The sequence below is a fragment of the Sander lucioperca genome, chromosome 5, assembly GCF_008315115.2.
Source record: "Sander lucioperca isolate FBNREF2018 chromosome 5, SLUC_FBN_1.2, whole genome shotgun sequence".
NCBI classification, from domain to species: Eukaryota; Metazoa; Chordata; class Actinopteri; order Perciformes; family Percidae; genus Sander; species Sander lucioperca.
This window is the reverse complement of record NC_050177.1, coordinates 36126417-36140577: the sequence shown is the minus strand read 5'-3', so window position 1 is coordinate 36140577 and position 14161 is coordinate 36126417. Positions and strand designations below refer to the sequence as shown.

The 14161-nt window shown below is 38.8% G+C and overlaps 1 protein-coding gene and 1 long non-coding RNA gene across 2 annotated transcripts in view; one reads left to right on the top strand and one right to left on the bottom strand.

Moving 5' to 3' along the window:
- Positions 1-14161, bottom strand: part of LOC116039002 (alpha-2-macroglobulin-like) — a 160627-nt gene that overhangs the window by 112650 nt on the left and 33816 nt on the right. The gene's annotated exons all lie outside the window — the stretch shown is intronic.
- LOC116039011 lies at positions 12424-13122 on the top strand. Its single transcript, XR_004102222.1, has 3 exons — positions 12424-12468; positions 12587-12706; positions 13052-13122. It is a non-coding gene; the product is annotated as an uncharacterized LOC116039011 (long non-coding RNA).

Here is a 14161-nt window from a genome sequence, read left to right as displayed (position 1 = left end):
ATAACTAGAATTGCAAGCAGTTATGACGGGGTCCAAGCCACCGATGCCAGTCGCCCCCGACGCCCCGGGGAGCGCGCAAAAGCAGAACCCAAAGCCTGGCGGTGGGGAGGCAAACGTCAGTAAATATTGAGAGGTGTAAGTCACGAGATCTGCGATCCATTGCATATGTAGTGGTTAACAGTTCATCTCCATGCATATACAGACTACCTTTAACAATTATCTACAATAAACAAATTTCTTAACCCCCCTGACCACAGGGGACAGCAGAGAGAAATGAGAGCGTGACTGAGAGGGTGGAGGGGGGAGGAGGCAGTTGTGGTGGTTGAAGGAGAAGGGGAGGTGGGTCAGGTTGTTGTAAATGGTGTCAAAGGCGCCGATTTATGTTTTCCTCTGTGGGTGCTCACAGGCGCACGCCCTTAAAAAAAAAAAAAGTAGTCCAAAATTGTTTGCATTTCAGAACCTTAGGAAATGGACAGTGGCCGACACAAACACACACGCCTATTAACTCGAAAATAAAGCCGTAAAGTAGGCTTTTAACTCAGTACAGCGCCACTTCTCACAAATGGGATTGGAGATGAAAAGTTTAACTGACACGTAACCACGATCAGCTTCGTGGGAAATTAAGAATCAATGCCACCGACAACCAATCACACTATGACAGACGCTCCACTTAGCACCAACTGCAATGTTTAATTTTAAATGAATGCGAGGCAAGCAGGCCAGGATCCAGGCTAGGCTAATGGTACGTGTACACTGGGAAGCGTCATTTCCACGCTTTCCATTCATTGTCTATGTGAGCAACAAGGCAAAGCATTCTGGAAGCGTCGCAGCGACTTTTGAGAAGCAGGGCGTCGAGCTAACCTCTTCTCATTTGCATAGTTGTGGTCCAGGCTACTTTATGCAAATCAGGATGAAAGTGGGTCCACCCAGGAGCAAGCAAACAACTACCTTAAGTGCTAGAAATGGGTGGGGCTTACACGTCATATTCAGTGAACAGCTAATATCACATACTCCAGACCTCAGGGGCTGGAAAAGATGGCGGTAGCAACAGTTGGGAAATTGCGTTGCTAAACTTTAAAATGTTTTATCTTACCTTCAAAGTGGAATTTACTTGAAGCAAACAGCTTGTGAATCTCATTGACCCTTTTCTGGCCGTTTATGTTCTACATTTGCTGCAAAACCAATTGGGACAAGCTAACGGGAGTGTAGTTAACTGTGACAACTGACAAAAAGGCGAACAAGCTAACAGGAGTCGCGCTAGCTAACTCGGACAACTGACAACCAACGAAGACGAACAAGCTAACGAGAGTCTAGCTAGTTAAAGGTGCACTATGAGTTCCTGCATGACGTTACTTCTGTTAACATTCCAAGTAAATACCAAACCCCCCCCCAACCATCTTGTCGGTGATTGGCTGGAATGTGGTTTGTTGTATTTTACACAGCTTGTCCCCCTAGTGTTTGTTTGACGTTTACGACCCCTGTGTTGTCTCCCGAGATCGGGCTTTTTCACAGTGTGTTCAGGGGGCAGGCAGCTAGCGGATCAAGGAGAGATGCCTGCGATTTGAGACAAAAATTAAATCATGCTGAAACCATGCAGAAACTCATAGTGCACCTTTAACTTGGAAAACTACAACGAAGACCAATACTAAAAAGAGATGGCGGATAAAAGAACAAGAGACCAAGGTAAAAAAAATCAACAAGTTGTTCACATTATTCTCAAACTAAAAATTGACAGAGGACGTCATGGAAGTGGTGAAAGTGGGAGATATGTACTCATATACTAATGCTGACTCAGAAGTAACTCCACTCCCAGACTCAGCGCCATTGTACACCTGCTACAAAAAAAGGGAAAACGGAGCCCACTCTCTCTGAGATGCAGGATAATATTGTAAGGCTTCTGGCTGAAAAAAATTTAAGAAAATGCCGACTGCCTCGCAATACTGATAAAGAAGAATACTGATACAATTGAGGATCTGAAGAAAACATCAGTGTCTTTTCCAAGAAGTACATGACATGAAAGAAGAGATTACAATGGTCAAACAAGTCAGTCATGACCATCAAAAGAGAATAACAGCAATGGAAGATAAGATGAATGAGATAAACCATTGTAATAGTGTCTGTATGTGTGTGTGTGTGTCTGTGGATGTGTGTGTGTGTCTGTGGGTGTGCGTGTGTGTGTGACTGTGGGTGTGCGTGTGCGTGTATGTGTGTCTGTGCGTGTGCGTGTGCGTGTGTGTGCGTGCGTGCGTGTGTGTGTGTGGGGCTATGCGATCTACCACATTGACTTTGGAGAAGACTTGACCTCAAAAGACAAGGAAGACAAACCACGGATTGAAGATGCACACAAGCAGGGGAAATATAGTATAATAGTTTATGGAAAATAAACTCCACACAACTGGGGTGGAAACAAATTGTTGTTGAAAGCATAGTTCTAAAGCATAATCTAATCTAAAATGAAACAAAAGGAAGTGGTGTTCTGAAGTAATTGGAATATTGAGATTTCACTTTTTAAGGCACTTTCATCCCAAAAATGATTTTTCTCAATGAAGCACAGTCTCAGGGGTCAGAGGTATATACTTGTATGCATGTTTGTAGCAATTTATTAATATTCAAAAGGTGAAGAAAAGCCTTTAGCACAAGGTTAATTTAACGCTAGTTTTTCTAGATACTTTTCTGCTCTATTGTTCAACCTGTCTTTGTCACTTTGTTAATTTAATGTAAGGGGTATACGAGAACAGATAAAGAGGAAGGCTATTTTTTATTTTGTAAGAGTTTCAAGGCAGATTTTTATTTTCTTCAAGAAATGCATGCCTTAGCTTCAGATTTTAATTTTTGGGAAAGTCAATGGGGAGATAACATATGGATGGCTTATGGTAATAATAACTCTGCTGGTATAGCTATTCTGAAAGGATCCTTTCAGGGAAAAGTAGTTAAAACAGTTGCTCATGATTCTGGATGGTGGATTATTTTAGTTTCTGAATTTATGGATGATATTTTCATTCTGGGTAACATATATGTATATATGAGGGTGGTGATGGCGCAGTGGATATGACACATGCCTTTGGTGTGGGAGACCCACTGCCATACATCAACCAATGTGTCCCTGAGCAAGACACTTAACCCCTAGTTGCTCCAGAGGTGTGCGGCCTCTGACATATACAGCAATTGTAAGTTGCTTTAGTCAGCTAAATGAAACACAATTTTATTTGAGGAATTTGAAAATGAAATCTATACTTTACTGAATACCTTCATAAATGCTAAACTATTAGGAGGGGATTGGAATAGTATCAGCAATCCCACAAAAGATTGTCACCTCTTGAAAAGGCACATATGGAGAATTTAATAACTTATGCTTGTATCTTAATTGCTGTGACATATGGAGAGTAAATAATCCAAATCAAATCCAGTTCATTTGGAATAACAAAGATTAATTAAAAATATCCAGGATTGACTTTTAGCTTATATCAAATTAATTAATAGATAAAGTAAAATAAGTCAAAATACAACCTTCAATCATCACAAAATGATATCTTTAACATTGCATACAAAGAACCAGTTAATTACTGTAGATGTAATCCAAATTTCTGGAAATTGAACAATACACTTTTATGTGATAAAATCTTTAAAGAAAAAGCTGAGGAAATTATAAATGAAAACTGGAGGAAAGCTCAAGAAGAAAAAATGTATGGTCAACACTGGGAATATACAACATTTCAGATTCGGAATATGGCAATTAAAAGGGGTAAAGAATTAGCAAAAGAGAAAAGATTTGAACAAGATAGAATACTTAAGAATATAATGTCTATTTATGAAAAAGACAATATGTCTCAGATATCAATAAGTTAACCGAATTACAATCTGAGTTGGAAAATGTATATCAATATTTAGTACGGGGGGCTTTTATCAGGTCCAGACGGAGATGGATGGAACATGGTGAAAGGAACACTAAATATTTTCATAGTTTAGAAAAAACAAATGCCAGTCTTAATAATATACATACATTTAATATTAAAGAGTAGATATCTGAACATCCCCCTGAAATCTCAAATTTTGTGGAAGAATTTTATAAAAAATTATATTCCAAGCAAAATGGCGGTCTTAACACATCTGATTTTTTTCATCTCTATAACAAACGAGGCACGAGGCTGAGACCAAACTCAAAAAGACATCTGTGATCAAGTGCTGTCACTCAATGAATTAAAAAAGAATATTAGTAAACTGAAAGATAATAAAGCCCCAGGTAATGATGGTCTCACTGGTGAATTTTACAAGGTATTTCAAAATCAAAAATCAAAATCATGTCTGAATTTTTACTTTACGTTTTCAATGAGGCTATAGACACTGACAAACTTCCACCAACTATGTGTCAGGGTATAATGTCCTTGATCGCTAAACCTAATAAAGACAAACTTGTGCTTGATAACTGGAGACCCATAACCCTAATTAATAATGATACAACATTATCCTCTCACATCTTTGCACAAAGACTCAAGGCATGTCTAGACATAATTATAGATGACTGCCAGTCTGGATTTATGCAAGGAAGGCACATCAGTAACAATATTCGTCTGATTTTAGATTTGATTGACTATAAGGATTACATAACAGACAACAGCTACATTTTATTCATAGACATATATAAAGCCTTTGATACTGTAAAGCATACTCTTATTTGACGTGTTAGATTTTTTTGGTTTTGGTCAATACTTCAAAAGAGCAATACAAACTTTGTATAATGACTGCAATAGTTCAGTTATACTTTCGTGGGGAACAACTCATAGATTCAACATATCCCATGGTATAAAACAAGGAGATCCTGCATCCCCATTCTTGTTTCTCTTAGTAATGCAAGTAATGGCCCTATATTTGTACAATGAAAACTTTCAAGGCATTAAAGTTGTAGGGAAATAAATAAAATGTTGCCAGCTAGCTGATGATACAGCTATTTTCTTAAAAGATGAATTTCAGGTTAAAAAAGTTATTGTCTTAATTTCAGGATTAGCGTTAAATATATTTTTTTTTTTTTTACCCTTTTTCCACTCAAAGAAAGCAATATACATACAACAGAATTTGAGGGTATTCCTGTTAAAGTAACATACTTAGGAATTAATATTTGTAAAAATCTGACAGAAAGGATGAAATCCAATTTTCAACCTCTAATTCCAAAAGTTAAAAATAAATTGGATAGATGGCTCGTGAGAGATTTATCACTCAAAGGTCAAGTACTTTTATCCAAAACTGAAGGATTATCCAGAGTAGTTTATCTGGCCAAAGTCTTAGATGTTCCAAAACCTTTTATTAAGAAAATAGATTCTACATTATTTAATTTTATATGGAAAAATAAGCCTCACTATTTAAACAAAAATACTTTATGTAATCCATACAATGGAGGTTTGAATGTTATTGATTTCCATACATCTAATATAATTTTCAAGGTGAACAGGATTTAACATTATATAAACAAATAAAGATAAACTGTGGTATTTCATTCCAAACTTTATTTTTCAAAAAGTTGGGGGTATTAAATTCTTACTAAAGTGCAATTTTAATATTGATAAAATCCCTCTTCAGCTATCTAACTTACATAGACAGGTTCTTTTATGTTGGCTTTCTCACCCCACAAACATTTGATATGGAATAATAAAGATGTGAAGTATAAGAACAAGTCAATATTTTATCCCAATTGGGTCCAAAACAATATTTTATTGACTTCCCAGTTGGTCACTTACTTACATATTCAGAATTCTTAATGAAGTTTAATATGCCAATAATTGCGCGAAGAATATAGCACAGTATTTGATGCTGTAAGACTGCTGCAGGGTAGTAATGTGTCTAATGACCAGTCAACATTTAGAACAGATGTTTTATTAAATGGCTATAACATAAAGGATAAAAAGTGCAATAATATATATTTTAGACATTTGACACATTGCCCCACAGTTGCTCAATGCAAACATTATTGGAATAACCACTGTGGGAATATCAATTGGAATTTGATTTGGACCTATTATAATAAATGTTATTAGTAATAATGTAAATTAAGTATATTTCAAAATTATCCATTGCATCTGCCCAACAAATCAGATTTTAAAGAAATATAAATCTGATCTTTCTGAATCTTGCATATTTTGTGGTGTTTTCACAGAGACAATTGCACATTTGTTTTGTGAATGTTTTTATGTCATGTTGTTCTGGATTGATGTGGAGGATGTATTTCATGTATTGTGTGGCTCTAGGATAAAATTACAATGTAGAGACATTTTTTTCTATGAAGGAAATGATTTCGATAAATGCCATGTTTTCATTTTGAATCTTTTAATTTTATTTGGAAAATTTTATATCCACAAATGTAAATGGTCTAAAAAAACAAACAAATATTTACCAATTTTAAAATGACATGAAGTTATATTTTGAAACTTTAAAAAGGACTGACAAATAAGAAAACCATCCGGACTCTGAACATTTACAATGCCTTACAACCTCTTTAATGTAAATTTCATGAGCCCCTTTTTTCATGTATGTATGCATTTAATGTTTTCAGTGTGTTTGTGTATCTGTACTTGAATAATAAAGTTTTTAAGGAAAAAAAAAAAAAAAAAAAAAACATACTCCTGACCAGAGCTGTATATAGAGAGTTTGGCCAACTAGGGAATCGAATGTTCTGAGCTATCCCGTTATGCGATTGGTTCCGAGGTGGTCACGTGTTTCGTGGACTCCATGTTGGATATCAACATTCATCTGATTCCCACTGACATAGTGCAGGGACTAGTGGAAAAATTTAATAAATTATTAAAACAATGGCATAAATCACTGAAAAAAAATGCCCTACGGTTGCGCTTTGGCTGCAATGAAAGATAGGGAAGCGGCAAAAGATTTCACAAGTTCCCCCGTGAACCAAAAAGGCGAAAAGTATGGGAGCTGAAGGTGAAAAGAGCAAACTGGAGGGCAAGTGACTACTTATTACTGTCTGAGGTAAATGGCAGTTTCTCTCTTTGACTTATAACAAATTACATAGGACAAATATAGTAATACCATTGTTAATGCGTACCATGCTGTCAAAAAAGTTCTAACACTGCTTTAGAAATGAATTGCTAGCACTCCATGTACCTAAATGCTTAGAAATGCTTGTGATCTTGTGATGGATGAACTATGAAAGGTTACGTCAGGACTCGGGAGACTAAGAGAAAAAGAAAGGTAAACACTGGTCAGAGACTTACTAGGCGACGTGGTCACTCACTACAATGGGCATTTTTTAGAGGCCTATTTATGATATAGAAGGTAAATATACACTGGAATATTTCCGTAAGGGCCTTTTACAGATTGACAAACGTTGATAATAACATGTATATGCCTGTTTATGGTGAAAATAAGCGATTTATTTCAAGATAGCATATTCGCCCCATAGGGTTACACCATAGACTGTATAATATTAATGGACAAAGCATCCGGTTCGGCGAAGTGCTGCAAATGCAAAAGTGCCTTAAACCTGCATTCTATCTGAATTCCAGCAGGGATTGAGGTTCATTTTTTGAATTATGGTCTTGTTGATTTTAAAATCGGTGATAAAGCAGGGGGTGGTTTAGGGCGTGGCTATGATGTGATTGACAGTGAAAGTGTATAAGGTAACGTACAAGGGCTCCTCCCTCACGTCTAAAATCGTCACATCCGCAACCAGGATGGCTGCGCCCGTAACGGCAAACTCGACGACTCATAGCAGATCTCCACAAACCAATGGGTGACGTCACACATGCTCTGTCCATTAATATTATACAGTCTATGGGTTACACTGTAGAGTCATCTGACGATAGTATCCAATATGGCGCCCATGATTTGACAAAATCACAAATGTTTTCCTTTTGAATCAAAAAGTTTTGCTTTTAAACCAAAACGTTTTTCCTGTGAGTGAAAAAGGTTTGCTCGCATGTCAAAAGGTTTTGAGTCAAAAATAGCTTAGATTAGAGTTCCTATTGGTGGGTTTGACTGGGCATGGCCATAACCACATTCAAGCAACATGGCTGCAGGTCTGGTAGGCGTCTAGTATCCTCACCTGAAGCTACACTTGACCTCCCCGGCCGTGTTAGTGCTTTTCGGAGAATGTTTTACGAAGATATCCGACACATGATGTAATTGTGCTAACAGACGTCAGTGATGCACCCAGTCAGAAGTCTACGCTCCAGTTATTTCAGTGAGTGAAATATTACTTTATGTTAAAGTTATACATTAGCATTATTTGCACGTTAACTAGCTTATTAGCTTTGGAGCTAGGTACGCCCAGCTAATGGGGGCTAAGTTAGCCACAGTTAGTAATGTTAAACCGGCATGCACCAAAGTCAAAACGTAACTTAGACACACATAGACAAGTGCTTAAATGTAGCGTGGTAATACTGTTGAACAAAAGGTGTTTATGTGAGGTTGGAAAATAAAGGTTAACCACGTTAATTCCCCAACCAATAGAATGCCAGGTGTAGTGTTGACCAATGAAATGATCCCTGTCCCGTTGAGAGTGCGTTCGCTATACTTTAGAACGTCCATTGCAGGCGGCTACTCTATAACCGGGTTTATTTACCCCCGCCGTCCAATGCTTTATTAGAATGTCAACAATGTATACAGAACGGTCGACACACTTTCACTGCGCCCACCAGCAAACGGGAAAAAGGTTTCAGTGGGACATATCAAGTTACAATATATATAGTTATAATTGAAATTAACCAAATCCCCAGGAACATGGTTAACCAAACGAGGAAAAAAATACAAAGCGGGGTCAGTAAAAAATATACATGGTCATTTATCTGTCGTTCAACATATCGCCAACCCATGAAGGCTGGAAGTCCCACTGCTGCGACTACTATACTACAACCATAACCATTTGCAAGTTTTGTTTGTAGTGAAAATCAACAGCTGCACTAGGCTTATCTTATCTTTATATTAGTTCATATCATAACCCTGCTCACCAACTCACCTGTACCTGGGTCATCTGCCAGTATCAATGTACCTGCTAATCCTACAGGCAAAGCGTCAGGGTACAACGGCAGACTCAAATGCACGACTCAGGATGCAGAGGTAAAAGGTAAGTGGATTTATTGTTCAACGAACAATAAATGCAGGCAAAGGTACAGAATCGACAGGCAGAAGACATGGTCAGGAATAAGCAGTTGGTCTGATAACATTGGAACATACACTAGGAAAACGCTAGAAAGAGATACACACGAGGAGCTACAACAATCTGGCAACAGATGAGTGAACAAGGTGAGTAATATATACACGGGGGATGGGAAGACAACGACACACAGGTGAATCACATTAGGGCGGGGACAAGTAATCAAAAAAGGCGGGAAACAAACAAAGAGGAAGACAAGTGAACGGGACTGCAGACAGGCAGTACATATCAAAATAAAACAGGAAGTCCGTGAAACAAACAAATAAGAGCGGGGACTGGATGTAGCGGCCCCTTAGATAAATTGATCAAGTGTCGATTTATTTCTTCCTCTCAACGAACACCATGCACCATAAGCACCATGAACACCGTGAAAACTGCAGAATAAAACAGAAAAAATACAAAATGCATCTATGTAGTTTCACAAATAATTCGCACATAAATCATGTTCACATATTAATCATGTTTACACCCAATACAAATCATTTTAACTAATAACCAATATGAAATATGAAATGAAATGTTTTTAAGCTATTATGACAAATACAATATCACATGCTTCTTTTAAATGAAATGCAATATATTATTAAAGCTGCAAGCAGCGATGAACGGGCCCTCGCCTTCTTGCAGTCGGGGGTACTGGCAGACGCAACATTACATGTAGACCACACATTCTAAGTTTCATGTAAATCGGAATAACTTTTGCCAAGATACAACCGTTCATGTTTTAACCGCCACCTACAGGAAGTTTTTCCTCCATAACTTGCGCATTGTTTTAGCTATCAAAATTCTTTTGATAACTTTTAGTCACGAGGGTCCACCAAGTCCTCAAACAAGGCAACTAACACACAGTTTGCCAATGCAGAGACTACTAGTCACCAACGCCAGATGGATCGCACACAAAATGGATATATATGCTACAAATACACAGGGAACTGCTGCGTGATGATTATTACCGAAGCCTGGCTCGCTCATCCCAGACGGCAGCTTGCAGCTAACAGGGTAGGTGAATTTAAAAAATGTCTGAGTTGAAAACACATTTTGTTGTCATGTAAGGGTCCTGTTCATGTTGCACAGACATTTTAATTAGGGCCCGAGCGAAGGCCCTATTGAAACTGAAGGAATTATTATTATTATTATTTTCTGCAAGTAAATTGGCTTTTTGAGGGGCTTAACATACTCAAAAACTCACCAAATTTGGTGGTCGTATCAGGTCTGGTGAAAATTCACGTATTTTATGGGTTTCAGGAAGAGGCGTACAAAAATGGCTCGCTAGCGCCCCCTACAAAGTTAAAAAAAATTGAGCCCCTGCAGTGCGTTTAACTCATGAAACTTGGTACACATATGTATCATGTCAAGATGTACAAAAACGTCATTAGAGCCATACCCTAAACCAGGGCATGAAGTTAACTTTTTTGACCACCAGCCACTGTGGCAGGTGGATTTTTAAATCCACCTGCCACAGGGACTTTTTACCAGCCACTTTTTTTTTGCGTCATAAAGGTGAAAAACAGGAATTGCTGTGACTCTATGATCCTGTCCTGTCCTATTGATGGTAGCCCGCCTTGATAATCCTGCATAGGGGCCCGGTGTTGGCTCGTTATGCCACTGATATAAGAGATGAGATGACTGACAAAATCAGGAGTAGCCTACGCACACCACAACAACAACAACAAAACACTGGTGAATGCGCACCATAACACATTAATGTTTTTTGTATAATTCTTAAAAATAAAAATAAATAAATAAAAAGGAAACTTGTTTTGGGGAGAATAATACTTATTAATATTAATTAATTACTCTGGGCTGAGATTTTCTAGGAACTTTACCAAAAAGGCTCAGGATGCTGCAAATGTTGGTAAAATATGAAAAAGGCTGGTGGATTTAAGACACAAAATAATTTATTGGATGAATCAAATATGAACATATCTGTCACTGTCATTGGCTTGTTAATCTTTACATTGTTTAGTTAATTTCCTATCCTGGGCTGGGACACACATTCATACGGTTTAATAAAGGACTTATTGGACTTTAACTTATCATTACACTTACAATAACGTAGCTGTCCTCAATTTAGGTCATCCTGTACGTCTCTTCTTTTTTTTCTGCATCCACCGTGTGCGTTTGTGTGTGTGTGTGTCTGTGCGTGCGTGTGTTTGTGTGTCTGTGTGTGTGTTTGTGTGTGCGCGTCAGTCGCGGGGGAAACGGAGCAGCCCCGCCCGCTGCAGAGAGCCGACAATTTGAAACAGCAGCGCTGACTTTAGAGTATAAAATCGTTCCAGCGTACATTGATGTTAAAATGTATACATGTTGGCAGGACGGTCTGAAATGTTTTGCACAGTCTTTCGCTGTACGTTTTGTTGGTAAATGTTAGACGTTCGAGTCACATACACGTCTCGTCTTCATATCAGAAACTAGGAAATTAATTTGACCCGTTCTCACTTCCGCTTGGTCAGTGGCTGCACGTGGGATGCTGGGATTGTGTGAGTAATTAAAATGCGATAGGGGGCCCCGGCTGTCAATCAGTGTCTTCCAGTGATGCGGGCCCCTGATTGGACCAGGCCCGTAAGCAACCGTGTACCCTGCTTACCGATAGTTACGAGTCTGAATCACTCAATTCTCATTGGCTACCCGCCAATGTGCAGGTAGATTGACAGTTTCACCCGCCAATCACAAAAGTTACCCGCATTTGGCGGGTGGGCGGGTGCCAATTTCATGCCCTGCCCTAAACCCAACAGGAAGTCCGCCATTTTGATTTCAAAGTTCGAAATTAGTGCGATTTTGGCCATTTCCACATGTCGTACTTTAACAAACTCCTCCTAGAGATTTCATCCGATCAACTTCAAATTCGGTCTGCGCCATCTTAAGACATTAAAGATGAAAAAACATTTTCGTCATAGGGGCGGCCATTTTGTGCGTTTCGCCATCAAAACAGGAAGTGGCTGTAACTTGAGTGTACATTGTCTAACTGGCTCGAAACTTTTCAGGATTCATAAGAGTCCAACTCTGAGGACAAATAAAGGCCGATATTTACTTAAAGTCATAGTGTCCCCTAGTGGCAACAGGAAGTAGGCCTAAAAGTCAAGGTGCTATACTTTAACGAACTCCTCCTAGAGATTTCATCCGACGGACTTCAAACTTGGTCTGTATCTTTTCAACACCTTAAAGATGAAAAGTTATTAAAAGAATTTTTTTTCGTCAGACAGTGTGGGCGTGGTGTGGCAGCCATTTTTAGTGGTTTGGCCCGCCCCTTATGCGTAAGCCACGCCCCCTTGCATAACATTTGAACTGTTTAAGGTAGACCCTTGTGTGAGGTATCATTGAACTCAGCAGAGACTTCCTTCTTCATTGGTCATCATTTGGCCCGCCCCCTACGTTTAAGCCACGCCTCCTTTCATAAATACTGATCCATCTAAGGTAGTCTTGTGTGAGGTATCATTGAACTCAGAAGAGAGTTCCTTTTTAATTGGTAATGGTTTGACCCACCCCCTATAATGTAGCCACGCCCCTTTTCACAGCTAATGAACTGTATGACGTGGAGTCTTGCGTGAGGTATCGATGAACTCAGCAGAGACTTCCTTTTTCAGTGGTCATCATTTGACCCGCCCCCTATGCTTTAGCCACGTCCCCTTTCATTACTGGTAACCCATTTAAGGTAGAGTCTTGTGTGAGGTATAACTGAACTCAGCAGATAGTTCCTTATTCATTGGTGATGGTTTGTTCTGCCCCCCTATGCTTCATAACTGGTGACACGTTTAAGGTAGAGTCTTATGTGAGGTATCAACGAACTCAGCAGAGACTTTCTTTTTAATTGATAAAGTTTTGCCCCGACCCCTATGCTTTGGCCACACCCCATGTCACAGCTAATGAACTGTATAACGTAGAGTCTTTTGTGAGGTATCGTTGAACTCGGCAGGGAGTTCCCTTTTCATTGGTGACGATTTGCAGTGTCTGAATGCCGCGGAAATGCACGGTCGCAAGGAGCGGCGAATGCCGGTAACCCCGACGCACGCAGAGGAGCGAGGGCCCGTCCATCGCTGCTTGCAGCTTTAATTGTATTTTGTGTCTGTTAAGAGGCACACACTCTTTATGATATGCCCCCAAAACTGGCATTCTAGCTAAGTGGGAGCTCTCTGCATTAGCTGCAGCAGCTCCAGTTAGCTAGCACCGATTCGGCTTGTTTTTTTTTGGTATCGACAGTACTCACATAGCGATCAAGATTAACGTAAAAATTGCCCGGAGTTCTCCTTTAACACATAAATATAATACTGTGTAGGAGAATATTAATGCAATTTATCAGACATTTACACTGAATGTGACACAAAGTGTACTGCTTCACAGGCGTATGAACTATATGCTATTTAGGTTTTGTGTTAAATATTGTGCAGTTTGTTATGAATTACTCATTGTTTTGATTTTTAAGGTTAATTAAAGCTATTTAACAACCTGCACGTGTCAGCTCTGGTAAATTTAATTGTACAGGATTTTGTTTAAGGTTACTGAACATGAAAAACCTATTTGCCTTGATTAGGGTTTTAGTTTGTTACAAATATGAACATTGCTTTAATAATCTGCTTTGTATTGCTCTGAAAAACTACGATTTAAGAAACATCAGACATACTTATGTCTGATTTTAATTGAATATATGTCAGCAGACATTACATGCACCTATTCATGTAAGCAAAGAAAACAGTAGTGTGTTCTCTCTTCTATCACTTGGATTATGCAGGTGATGGTGCAGAACGGAGGTGTAGTCCTTGTAGATTTCTGGCACTTTGAGGACAGATGGATCCAGCATCTCTCACTGATGCCTTTGTATGGTTATAGTCTGCTTTTTATTATGCTAAAATACCCTTTGTCATGGCAGACATTTTGACATGTTATGGTAGGAAAAGCAGGTGTAACTAATAACATTAATGATGGCTGCATTGAATTCAGCTGATGAAGTTGAGGGCCCTGGTATTTTGCAAACTGGCTCACTGGAATGGAACAGAGACTTGGTAACAC